Genomic DNA, 12,496 nt, shown 5'->3' with positions numbered 1-12,496 from the left:
CTTTACCCCTTCCCTGGGCTTCCACCCTGCTCTCTCAATGGCACTGAGAAGGGAATAGGAGCCTCAAGAAACAAACTGGGGGAAACAGTGCTCTCATCCATTTCCAAACCCTACAGCATGAATTTCCACAGGAAGTTTACTGCAGGGGTTTCCTCCTTGCCTTTGCTAAGAGAACAGCTTTGTGAAACACGTACTGGGCATACAGACCCACTATGAGCCCATGCCATAGCTACTATGGGCTTTGTTTACATTAATGGAGATGTGACCACTGGTCTATCTGGATTCCCCCAAAGCTTGTTTAGACTATATATCCACCCAGCACAAAGACCACTATTCCTAATAGGGGTGGGAGAAGACAAGGTCTCAAGCAGGAGAGATGGCCCTTTATGTCACTTAACATGTGTACTTAGAAAACTTAAAGTATTTGAATGCAATATAAACCCCATTAACTAGGACACTGAGAAGATAGTCTGACAGTTTTGTTTGTTTGTCGGAAGAGTTTACAGATATTCAGGGAGGAAAATATTTGTGATCTCACGACCTGGTAGTTATTATAATCTGGATTGCCTATTCCATCTCCTGTCTTATGAATAAGAGTAGCAGCGCCTAGGATAATCTGCTATGGTGAACAGCAGGAGCTCTGGTCCAGAGCCCTGGAATGGTAGGGAGAGCAGAGTGAGCTGACCTGGTCCTGAGCGCAAAGGTTTTGTGCAGTGGACAAGTGTGGAGTGTGAATCATTAATAATAGTTATGCCCTGGCCAAGTTGCTCAGGTTGTTGGAATATCATGGCGTGCAGCAAAAGGAGTGAGGGTTTGATTTCTACTCAGGGCATACAGCTACCTAGCGGGTTTCATCCGAGATGTGATTTGTACAGCAGGCAATGGATCAATGTTTCTCACTCCCATCACCGCTTCTCTTCAGATCTCTCTCTCTCTCTCTCTCTCTCTCTCTCTCTCTCTCTCTCTCTCTTTCTCTCTATCAATACTAGTAGAAATATATTCTCAGGTAAAGATTTTTTTAAAAAGGAATTGACAACAGTTAAAATGGTATGCCTCTTTCCAGTAAACTTTGCTCAACCAGGTATACTTTTGAGAGTTTTAGCCAATTGGAGGTTGGTTGAGTTGGGCTCAACAGTGTTTAACACCATGGGATAAAAAGCCAAGGCCGTGTTTAGGATTTTCAGTGACTCTCATGCCCGAGTAGACAAGCCACACACCCCATGGGACCCTATGACTAGCCTTCCTTGCTGGAGCACTTTCTAACTCTCAAGAGGTTTCAGAGGACTAATGACCCCTAGACATTCCTGAAGGAAACCATCTAAAAAGCCAATATGTTCCGTCCCATTAATTATTTCCTGCACACAGAAGATATGATTACAAATAGGGAGCCTTTAAAGTCAATATGACAGAAAGTAAAGCCCATTATTCACATGAACGTATCCCTCCCCGCACATAATGTGACACTATCCCTAGTGAGCAGAGGGCAGAAGTCACCTGAAGGACTGACGGCTGTCAGGATGCAGATCTTTCATTATCTTCTTACCAAGCAATGGTGCAATTCAGGTTAGACCTGCATGCAACACCTGGCAAAAGCCATTAGAATATTAAAATTGGGGAGCAATAAGCCTGTTGCAGTCCTTGGAACATAACCATTGCACACCAAGGTTGAGATGAAGGCTAAGGTGGTGTCAACTTTGCTGCAGTATTTTAGCAATAAGTAAATAGCTTCTGATGCAGTTGTCTCAATAGCATATAATGTTGCATGTTGTGATTTTTTTCTAAGATGACACTAATTTTTCCATATGCTAAACCAATCCCTTTTCCTTTGCCATTGCAGGTTTAGTTTAAGAACTGGAGGGCCAAGGATGGGAGGAATGAGAGATATCAGTGCTGAGGAATGCACCACCCGCTTCCCTGAACCACCTATATTTACAGTGTTGGAGAATCCTAGAATGCCATCCTTGTTCAGAAGCCTGAGTGGACGTCAGTTTTTCTGGTGCCACCGACTCCCATGCCACGTATGCCACCCTCACCTCCTCTGCAGTTGTGTTATTAATAAAGAGGTAAATTCTCAGCATGTGTTTGTTTGTGTGCCATATGGGACTAGTAGTGTATGTTTGGAAATTCTGAAGGAAGTGTCATTTTAACTCAATGACAAGGAGCACTCCTTTCATGAGATGACCTCCTAGAGTCACTGTCAATAGGCCCTGCACATCACAGAAATGTCCCAAGTGCCCAGGGTGAGTTTGCACTGACCCATACCTTCTCTATTCCCACCATCTTCCCATCCTCATCACTACCCTGCCCCTTTGGGACCACAAATATGAGCAAGATTGGACGGGGTCTGTCCCCAGTGAGGGAGCAGTGTGTTTCCAGACAGGGTGAGCTCCATTCAAGCTGACCAGTTCAGGCTGAACACTGGACTCAAAGGGAATCAGCCAAAAGGCTACTCACAGGGCATATGGGAAGGTGACCATCAAAACTCCGTCCAATATGCTCCACACCCGTTCACCTTCCTTCCCTTTTGTGGAGGAGATTGGGGAAATATTCTGTCCCACAGGTTTTTCTGGCTGAAAGAAATATGAGAAGAGATTCCATCAAGGCCATAAAGAGGCTCCTCTCCCTTTCATCCCTACCCCCAGCAGCCCAGGAAAGCCTATTATCATTCCTTGTCCCCTTGCACAACCTGGAAAGAATTCCAATTCTGCTGGAGAACACTAACGGGGAACACTGGGTTTGATGCTGCTCGAATCCAGTGTAAGGAGAGGGTCTCCTGAGCCGTGTTGCAGAAGACTCACTCGTTGGAAGGAAGCAGTTGTACCTTTGCTTTTCTCCTGATGGCCTCCTTCAGTGGAACTGCCAAGGTAGGGGCAAATGAGGTTAGGAGAGTGAAGAGGCAAGGCCTACTTTTTAAAAAGCATTGAGTTCTTATCAGGTGAACTTTTAATTTGGAGTAACAGCTGGCAAATGAAGCTCCTTTAATTGTGGTTGGGCAGAGTGGCTTAGTTGACTGAATGTTGTTCTCTACAAGAACTCACTGGTTGAGGGGTCTGGTAGTAAAAGGGTGAAAATGATGGAGAGCCAGTGTCATCATTTTATGCTGCTCTCCAAGCAAAGTACCTTTTTTTCTTCTGGGGGCCGCCAGGTCTAAAAGAAGAGACCACGATAGTCTGTCTATAGTGCAGGGACGTTTGCCGGTATCCGTTCACATTACAGATGAAGAACTCAAGCCCAGGGCAGAGTGGGATGGCCTGCAAGAGAGAGCATGCAGACCTCCTTCCAGAGGAGGCTAGCCTCTGGTGGCCATGCCCTCCCCTGGCCCAGCCCTCCCCTGGCCCAGCGTCCTCTAGGTATGTGCAGTGCACACCCCGGTTCAGGCCTTCAACACTTATAACCTCCATCCTGCACAGAACTTGTTCTTTCAAAGGGCTGTTAACTCTAGTTTTCTCTCTTAGGCTCAGCACTAAGCCGCTGCCCCCGCCCTGCCCCAAGGCACTCAGTGTCCTGGTGTTCCCTCTTGCACAGCAACCTCAGAGCCTTGGGAGAGTGATGCAGTTTACTCTTCCCACAAAAGGCTGCCTGTGACTCCACTACCACAGCCATCATTTCCTCCCATCTCCCTGCAAAGCTAGCCTGCCGCCTGGCAGCACAGCTAAGGAACACCCCCCTGCTTTGCACATGTAATGGGATAACTTTTCTAGGGAAGCTGGCTGATGGCTTGGAAACCTTCATTATGCCAATAGGAATGCAAAGGACTGTCTGGAAGCACCTTCCTTTGTGTTTCACAGGAAAGGGGACACAAGTGATTTAAGTGTTGGTATTCAACCACGGGTAGCCTGTTGGTACACCTGGCTCTGTCCAAAGTTCAGGCCCCCCACACAAAACGGGCCTGCATGAGTATTGCAGGGTTGGAACATGATTTTCTGTTTCTGGCCCAAGAACCTTGGTTTGGGGTGGGTGGGATGTAGGCAAGTAGAGACCAAGGAAGAGTCCCTGTTCCATTTCTTTTGAACATTGTAGAAAAAGATAGATAGCAAAGGATATTTTGAAACCTGAAGTGGGAAAGAAGCTGTGGAGACCTAGGGGAGGAAAGAAATCCATGTCAATTACTGTGCACAGAGATTTGGCGGGGGGTTAAGGTGGGGGGTATTGTGCAGGGATATGGGTGTTTACTGGGGCCAGGGAAAGAATATTATTAGGTTTTTATTCAAACTAGAGGCCTGGTACATGAATTCGTGCACGGGTGTGGTCTCTTGGCCTGCCCTGGATCGGCGCTGTCTTGCCCATTCCCAATTGGGGCCGATCAGGGCTGGTGGGCCAAGGAGGGACTGCAGGTGTTTGTCTGACCAGGGAAGGACCACGGGAGAGATCCAGGGCATGTCTAACCCATCTCGCCCAGTCCTGATTGGCTGGACCCCAGCAGCAAGCTAACCTACCTGTTGGAGCGTCTGTCCCCTGGTGGTCAGTGTGCATCATAGCGACTTGTCAAGCAGTCAACCAAAGGGTCGACTGATAGGTCATATACTTAGCATATTGAGCTTTTATATATATATAGATGAGTCCTTCACATCTTCCACAGATCCCATTATGAGGTCAAGCAACAGAGCTGTCCTTTTCTCTCTGGCCTGCCCTCCTCTTACCTCAATAGCTCACTTTAAGGGTTTTCACCAGGATTGAAATACTCAGAAAGATGGAACAAAAGTTATGACTGGGAGTATGTCTCAAAATGAGATCGTTTCTGGCCCTTTCCCCAATTCCAATACCCCAATTAATATCCAGGTTCTATTTAGTCATTCTAACCAGGAGAAATTTGCAAAGATGTCACATGAATTCCATAAACCCACCCAGTCACACCAAAACCTCAACTCCAACAAGTATTCAGACAGAAGTATTGTAGGATGCTAAAAGAGTTCTCGCACATTCTGTTTAAAGAAGGATTCACTTTAGCCAAATGCAATATTTTGAGATAAAATAAAAAAAGATAAAGTATTGAGTACTGATGAGGGAGGTTTTGTGCTTTCTTCTACCTGCAGCATTTAATGAATTCCCTTTCCTCCACATTGTATCCTTTGTATTTGATTCATTCATGCGTGCGTTTATTCTGTCTTAGAATTTGAAGCCATATATAACATGGCAGGTACGTACACTGCAATAAGAAATAATAAGTAAACTGTGGATTAAGCTGCCCCTTTTCCAAAGAGAAGGTGATGTTCTCCCTGGGTGAGTGGTAAGCAGTCTTTAAATGCAATGGTATCAAAATCTGGCAAGAGAAGTGCACAGCACTAATATGGTCAGAATGTCTGTGGGTGTCAATCCAAAGTTTTCAATCTGCCCATCTTTTGGTTTTTCAGAGTATTGGTATGGTTTGTTTACATTACATGTGTTTTTATATAAAGGGACTTTATGGAGTGTTTCGTTCAATTTCACAGACCTGCCTTCAGAGGGAGTCCAGTTATTTCCTATTTAAAGAAAAAGTAAAGACAAAAGAAAGCATCCCAGTTCTCCATCTAAGTCATGAGCTGGCCTCTGCATTATTGCCTGTTCCCTCTCTCTTTCACTCACACACACTGTGGATATGTCAATCACCATCTCCTAGCTGCTTTCCTAGCCATCCTCTACAATCCAATCAGGGGACACTTACTCCTTTGGAACAGTCTGTGAAGTTCCTACGCCCTATACCTTTGACTATTCACAAAATGGTTTAATCTATAATAATAAAAGCATAATATGCTAATTAGACCAGACATCCTTCCAGACATACTTCCAGACGACCGTCTGGATGAAGCTGTGGTGTGTGGGGTCCGAGGCAGAGGTGGCCGGTGGCTGCGGTGGCAGAGGCAGCCGCTGCAGCGGGCGGTGCCGAGCCCCTTGCATGAATTTCATGCATCAGGCCTCCAGTTTTCACATAAATGATCCTAAGGACAATGATGTTGGTGATGGTAACAAGAGGGTAAATCTTGTATGATATAAACATAGGGCCCATTATTAGAAGCTATTTTCCATATCTGAGATATTAGCACCCTATGGAGCATATACAAAGCACATCTTTAAGGGAGAACCATAGAGCCCTCAGTCTGGCCTGGATCTACTTTTCTTTACAATAAATACAATTTATCCTTTTCCTCCGCAATTGGTCATGATATATTTCTAGAAAAAGTGAGGAAAGCAGTAAGAACGAGGCAGCAGGGGGAACAGGGGGAAACTCACCTGGCTTCACAGCCAGGACCCAGCACAGGGAGCCCTGAACTTGCTGGGAGGACCTGCAACCAGGGACTTTGGACTGGCAGGAGGAAGAGGGCACAGACGCCACTGCCGAGTCCAGAGACCCTGCGATGCCAGCGCTCTAGGACGCACTAAGCAATGGGCTGGGCTAGGCTTGCACTCGGGCAGGGACTGGTGTCTACAGCTCTGGAGTCCTTGACCTTTCTCAAGGGTGCATTGGGTTTCCTGCAGAGGGCGTCAGGCCCAGGACACTGTGCACAGCCCGCCCCAAGATCCGCCTCCTGGCGTCCTGGGAGCAGAGCCTGCTCTGCCTTCAGGGTCCTCGCAGAGACCCAGGGCAATAAGCCCCTGGCTTATCATTTCAGCTTAATTCCTAGCCCGTGGGCTGCAGGGCCCAATGTTGGTTCCTGAGACAGTCCCCCATCTTTTCCTCGCGGGGACCTGTGGTTCTGTGAGGTAACACACGTCAGACTCTCCCTCCCCAGATGCCCCGCGCCCCCATCAGCTTCCTTAATGGAGCACAGCCCCTTCCTGGGGCAGACACTGTGCTAAAGTCGGGAGAAGTCAGGGGGGCTGTAAAGTAGAAGCCGGTTCCACACACCCATGGCCACTACAGCGCCCTTCTCTTCTTTCCCATCATGCCCCGTTTTGGCCACGCCCCTGAGGCTTTCCCGCCTAAGCAAGTCCCACCTAGGGCGATTCTCCTGGAAGGCAGTGGGGTATGGGGCCAATAGAAATGGAACAAATCCAATAGCATAGGCATTGAACTAGCTACAAACCAGTTATAACCGGTCTAGGAGCCAAAAAGGGAAACAGCGCACCCCGGAACACCACAGTTCCAGGGGGCGCTCTACCTTGGCTGCGTTGTAGCCATGGAGGAGGCTCTGCCCTGGGACTACTGTGACCTCGGTTTGTGAACCCTATTCGAAACTTACCCTGATTCTGTGTAGGGTGTGGAGCCAGAAGCTGAAGAAACCCATGCTGAAGGAGAGCTGTGCCTCCTGAAAAACGTCCACCAAGAAGGCGACATGAACTACGAGGCCGACCAGGAAGGTGACAACGGCCAGGAAGGTGACAACGGCCAGGAAGGTGACATCGGCCAGGAAGGTGACATCGGCCACGAAGGCGACATCGGCCAGGACGCCCACGGCAACCACGAAGGCGGAGGAGGCGGCCAGGATCCCGGGCAGCAGCTGGCTGCCATGGCCGACCTGCCGCCTGCTGCCGGTCCTCAGCACGAAAACCCAAAACCACGAATGCCGCCCCGGAAGTTCACGCAGGCCCAAGTGGAGGAGCTGGAAAACATGTACAGGATCAATCCATACCCGGACACGATCACAAGGTAAGTGGCATTCTCCACGCGGCGCCCGGTTCTCTACGGTTTGGGCTTATTTCTCGGCTCATTTTTCTCTGCCCTGCGCCTGCTTTCCTTTCTAAGCTCAAAAAGCCACCTGTGCTCCAGGGTTGGGGGCGGGGAATGCCTTCTGCGCGTCAGGGACATATTTTCAGAGGTCGTCACGCGAATCAAGTCTGGTTTCTGGTCAGGGGTCATTTCTTAAATGTGGTAATGTAGACATGATGATAAATTTTGCTATCTTGACCATTTCTCAGCGTACAGTTCAGTCGTGTTCAGTACATTCGTGCTGTGCAATCAACCCCCAGAGCACTTTTCATTTTGTTAAACGAAAACTGTGCACATTAAACAGCTCTGCTACCCAGGTGCCTCCTAGAAGTGGCATCATACAGTGGTTTTCTTTTTGTGACTGGACTATTTCACTGATATAATGCCCTCAAGTTTCTTCCAAGTTGTCGCATGTGATAGGATTTCCTTCCTTTTTAAGGCTGAATAATATTCCATTATGCGGAAATTCGTAGTTTTTTTATCTATTTATTTATTCATGGGCACTTGGGTTGCTCCTATCTTTGGTGAATAATGCCATGAACATGGGTGTGCAGAATCACTAGGGAGTCACTGTTTTCAAGTATTTTGTGCAGACCTAGAAGTGGAATTGCTGTATCATATGGTAATCCTGTTTTAATTTTTTTTGAGCAACTGCTCTAGTGGTTTCCACAGTAGCTGCACCATTTTACCTTTCTTCTAGCAGTCACAAGGTCGGCAATTTCTCCACATTCTTCCCCACACTTGTTATTTTCTGCCTTTTGATATTAGCCATCTCAGTGGATGTGAGGTGGCATCTTATGGTTTTCATTTTAATTTCCCTATTGATATGTGGTGTTTAGCATCTTTTAATGTGCTTTCTTAAGTCCTTTGCCCATTTTAATTTTTTATAAGAATAATTTATATTTCATAATTCTTATTACGGTAAAAGACAGATAATGTAAAATGTGCCATCTTAACCATTTTTAAGTGGACAGTTCAGTGTTATTAAGTACATTATTCTCACTGTGCAGCCATCGGCACCATCCATCTGCATGGCTCTTCATTCTGCAAAACTGAAACTCTATTGTGTTATACCCATACAAGTACCTCATGCAAGTGGAATCAGGCAGTACCACTTTGCATTCCCAGTAGCGGTGCACAAAAGTCAAATATTGCCATGTCCTCCACAACATTTGCTACTTTCAGATTTAATTTTTTTTATAGCTGCTATGTTAATGTGATGAGGTGGTAGCTGTGTGGTTTTGATTTGCATTTATTTTTATGATTAGTTAGTATGTGGAGCACCTTTTCATGTGCTTTGTAACCATCCTATATAATAAAGAGCTAATATGCAAATGGTTGTCACACCCTCGTGCCCTTAAGCCCTTGTGCCCTTGAGCTGGGGCTGGTGGACCTGAGGCTGCACCCCCTGCCCTGGTGCCGATGCTGAGGGACCTGAGGCCTGGGTGGGGGACCTTGAGGCCACACCCCTGCCCAGCACCAGTCCAGGGGACCTGAGGCCATGATCCCAACCTGTAGGGCTTGATGGGGGACCTGAGGCTGTGCCCCACAACTGGCACCGGGCTAGGGAACCTGAGTCTGTGCCCCCCACCCTGTGGGGTTTGACAGGGGTAGGGTCGACTGGTTCTGAATCTCATGCAATTTCAAGGCGTGTGTGGTGGGCGGGGACTTGACTCTGGGTCCCACGACACGCCCCAGACTCTGACAGGAGGGAGATTTTCATATACATTTTACCAATTTTCTTTCATCTTTGACACTTCTATTATAGAGAAAGGACAAATAACAATATTAAAATATTTCCTCTAATTAATTCCCTTTTATTTTTTTTTAATATATTTTATTGAGTTTTTACAGAGAGGAAAGGAGAGAGATAGAGAGTTAGAAACATCGATGAGAGAGAAACATCGACCAGCTGCCTCCTGCACACTCCCCACTGAGGATGTGCCCGCAACTAAGGTACATGTCCTTGACCGGAATCGAACCTGGGACCTTTCAGTCCACAGGCCGACGCTCTATCCGGTGAGCCAAACCGGTTTCGGCTAATTCCCTTTTAATGTGCACGAATTTTGTGAACTGGGCCATTAGTCCTATCTAATAAAGATGTAATATGCAAATTGACCATCACTCCAACACACAAGATGGCTGCCCCCATGTGGTCAAAGATGGCCACCATAAGATGGCTGGCAGGGGAGGGCAGTTGGGGGAGACCAGGCCTGCAGGGTAGGGCAGTTGGGGGGGACCAGGCCATCAGGGGAGGGCAGTTGGGGGAACCAGGCCTGCAGGGGAGGGCAGCTGGGGGGGAACCAGGCCTGCAGGAGATGGCAGTTGGGGGCGATCAGGCCAGCAGGGGAGGGCAGTTAGGGACAATTGGGCTGGGAGAGGAGGGCAGTTGGGGATGACCAGGCAGGCAGGGGAGGGCAGTTTGGAGGGACCAGACCTGCAAGAAAGGGCAGTTGGGGGAGGCCCAGGCCTGCAGAGGAGGGCAGTTAGGGGCAACCAGGCCAGCAGGGGAGAGAAGTTGGGGAGGACCAGGCCAGCAGTGGAGGGCAGTTAGGGGTGACCAGGCCTGCAGTGGAGGGCAGGTAGGGGGGACTGGGTCTGCAGGGGAGAGCAGTTAGTGGTGACCAGGCTGACAGGGGAGTGGTTAGGGGGTGATCAGGCTGGCAGGCAGAAGTGTTAGGGGCAATCAGGCAGGCAGGCAGGCAAGCAGGTGGGAGCCAGCAGTCCCAGATTGTGAGAGGAATCCCATATTGGAGAGGGTGCAGGCTGGGCTGAGGGACACACGCCCCCCCCAACGTGCATGAATTTCGTGCACCGGGCCTCTAGTCTTATATAATAAAGAGCTAATATGCAAATGGTCATCATGGTCTCACATTGTCATGCCCTCACACCATCACACCATAATTGCTCAGATATTCAACACTGGGGAGAGAGGAATGGAGACCAACCAGGCTGCGGCCCGGGAGAGGGACAAGCCACCCGCCCCGTGTTCCTGGGCACATTGGCTGGGGCTGGGGCCCGGGAGAGGGACAAGCCACCCACCCTGTGGTCCTGGGCACCAGCAGCTGCACCTGTGCCTACAGCCTGGCCCAGGAGAAGGACAAGCTTCACACCCAGCAGTCCTGGGCACCAGCAGCTAGGGCTACAACCTGGGAGAGGGCCAAGCTGCCTTCCCTGCAGTCCTGGGGGGCTGCGGACCAGGAGAGGGACAAGCCGCCTTCCTCATAGTCCCGGGCACCTGCCTCAGGGGCTGCAGCCTGGGAGAGGGAAAACCCACCCGCCCCATGGTCCCGGGCACCAGGGTCTGTGACTGCAGCCCAAGAGAGGAACAAGCTGCCCTCCCCGTGGTCCCGGGCACCAGCGCCTGCTGCTCTGACCTGGGAGAGGGACAAGCCACCCATCCTAATATCCTGGGTGCCTGTGGCTGCAGCCCAGGCGAAGCCACATGCCCACGGTCTCCTGTGGTTGCAGCAAGCCCAGGTGAAGCCGGCTTGGGTCCAGGGTGCCTGCAGCTGCCCAGGGGGAGGGAAGCCTGGGTCGCAGGTGCCTGCAACCAGCCAGAGGAGGGAATCCTGGGTCCCGGATGTGGAGCGAGGCAGAGGCAGTTAGGGACAATCAGGCCAGTAGGGAAGTAGTTAGAGGCTATCAGGCAGGCAGACAGAGGTGGTTGGGGGCAATCAGGCAGGCAGAGGTGGTTAGAGGTAATCAGGCAGGCAGGCAGAGGGGTTAGGGGTGATCAGGCAGGCAGGCAGGCAGGCGAGTGGTTAGGAGCCAGCAGTCCCAGATTGCAAGAAGCAGTCAGACATCCCCCGAGGGGTCCTGGATTGGAGAGGGTGCAGGCCAGGCTGCAGGACCCCTCCCCGCTCCCTGCATGAATTTCATGCACCGGGCCTCTAGTTTGTATATAATTTGTGGAGAAATGTACATTTAAGTCCCTGCCCATTTTTTCACCTGGGTGTTTTCTTAGAGTTGTGTTGTAGGGGTCTTGACATATTCTGCATATAACTCCTTATCAGATATATGACTTGGAAATATTTTCTCCCATTCCATGCTTTGCCTTTTCACTCCACTGGTTGTGCCCTTTGGGTGCACAGAAGTTTTTAATTTTGATGTGGTTTAATTTATGTATTTTTTTCTTTTATTGCCTGGCTGGTTTTGTAAATATGATTTTTGGAATCAAGGTAAGGTGAACGAGGTTCTCTCAAACAACTGCAATGCTGGATTTTTCTTTTATTTCAAATTTTTATAATTAGGTCATCATAGATTTTTGCCTAAATTAAAATAAATGTTTATATTTTTAAATGTCCCATTAAAATTATTTATTATGACTACTGAGTTGTTGATGCCACCTTAAGTTTTGAGGGGCAACCATCTATAAAGCAAGCCTGGTGCTGGGAATGGCAGAAAAATTTACTTGTGGAATTCTTTTTTTTTAACATATAATTTGTATTGATTTCAGAGAGAGAGGGAGTGGGAGGGAGAGATAGAAACATCAGTGACGAGAGAGAATCATTGATTGGCTGCCTCTTGCATGCCCTCTACTGGGGATCGAACCCACAACCCAGGCATGTGCCCTTGACCGAATCAAACCCGAGACCCTTCTATCTGCAGGCTGACGCTCTATCCACTGAGCCAAACCAGCTAGGGCTACTTGTGGAATTCTTGAGAGGGGAATGCAAATCCTAAACTAGCATAAAATGTATATCCATGTATTTCATTTTATTCACAATTCTAAATACTGAACATTTGTGGTTTTCTTCCCTCAGACGTGACCTTGCAAACCGCATTGGTGAGACCGAAGGCAGAGTGAAGGTCAGTAAACCTGAAAAAAGCTCTTTGGCAGAGGAGCAATCCTAAAACCAGTTTCAGAAT

This window comes from Myotis nattereri (assembly GCF_964212035.1).
Source record: "Myotis nattereri genome assembly, chromosome: X".
NCBI classification, from domain to species: domain Eukaryota; kingdom Metazoa; phylum Chordata; class Mammalia; order Chiroptera; family Vespertilionidae; genus Myotis; species Myotis nattereri.
Note: the sequence above shows the minus strand (reverse complement) of the source record.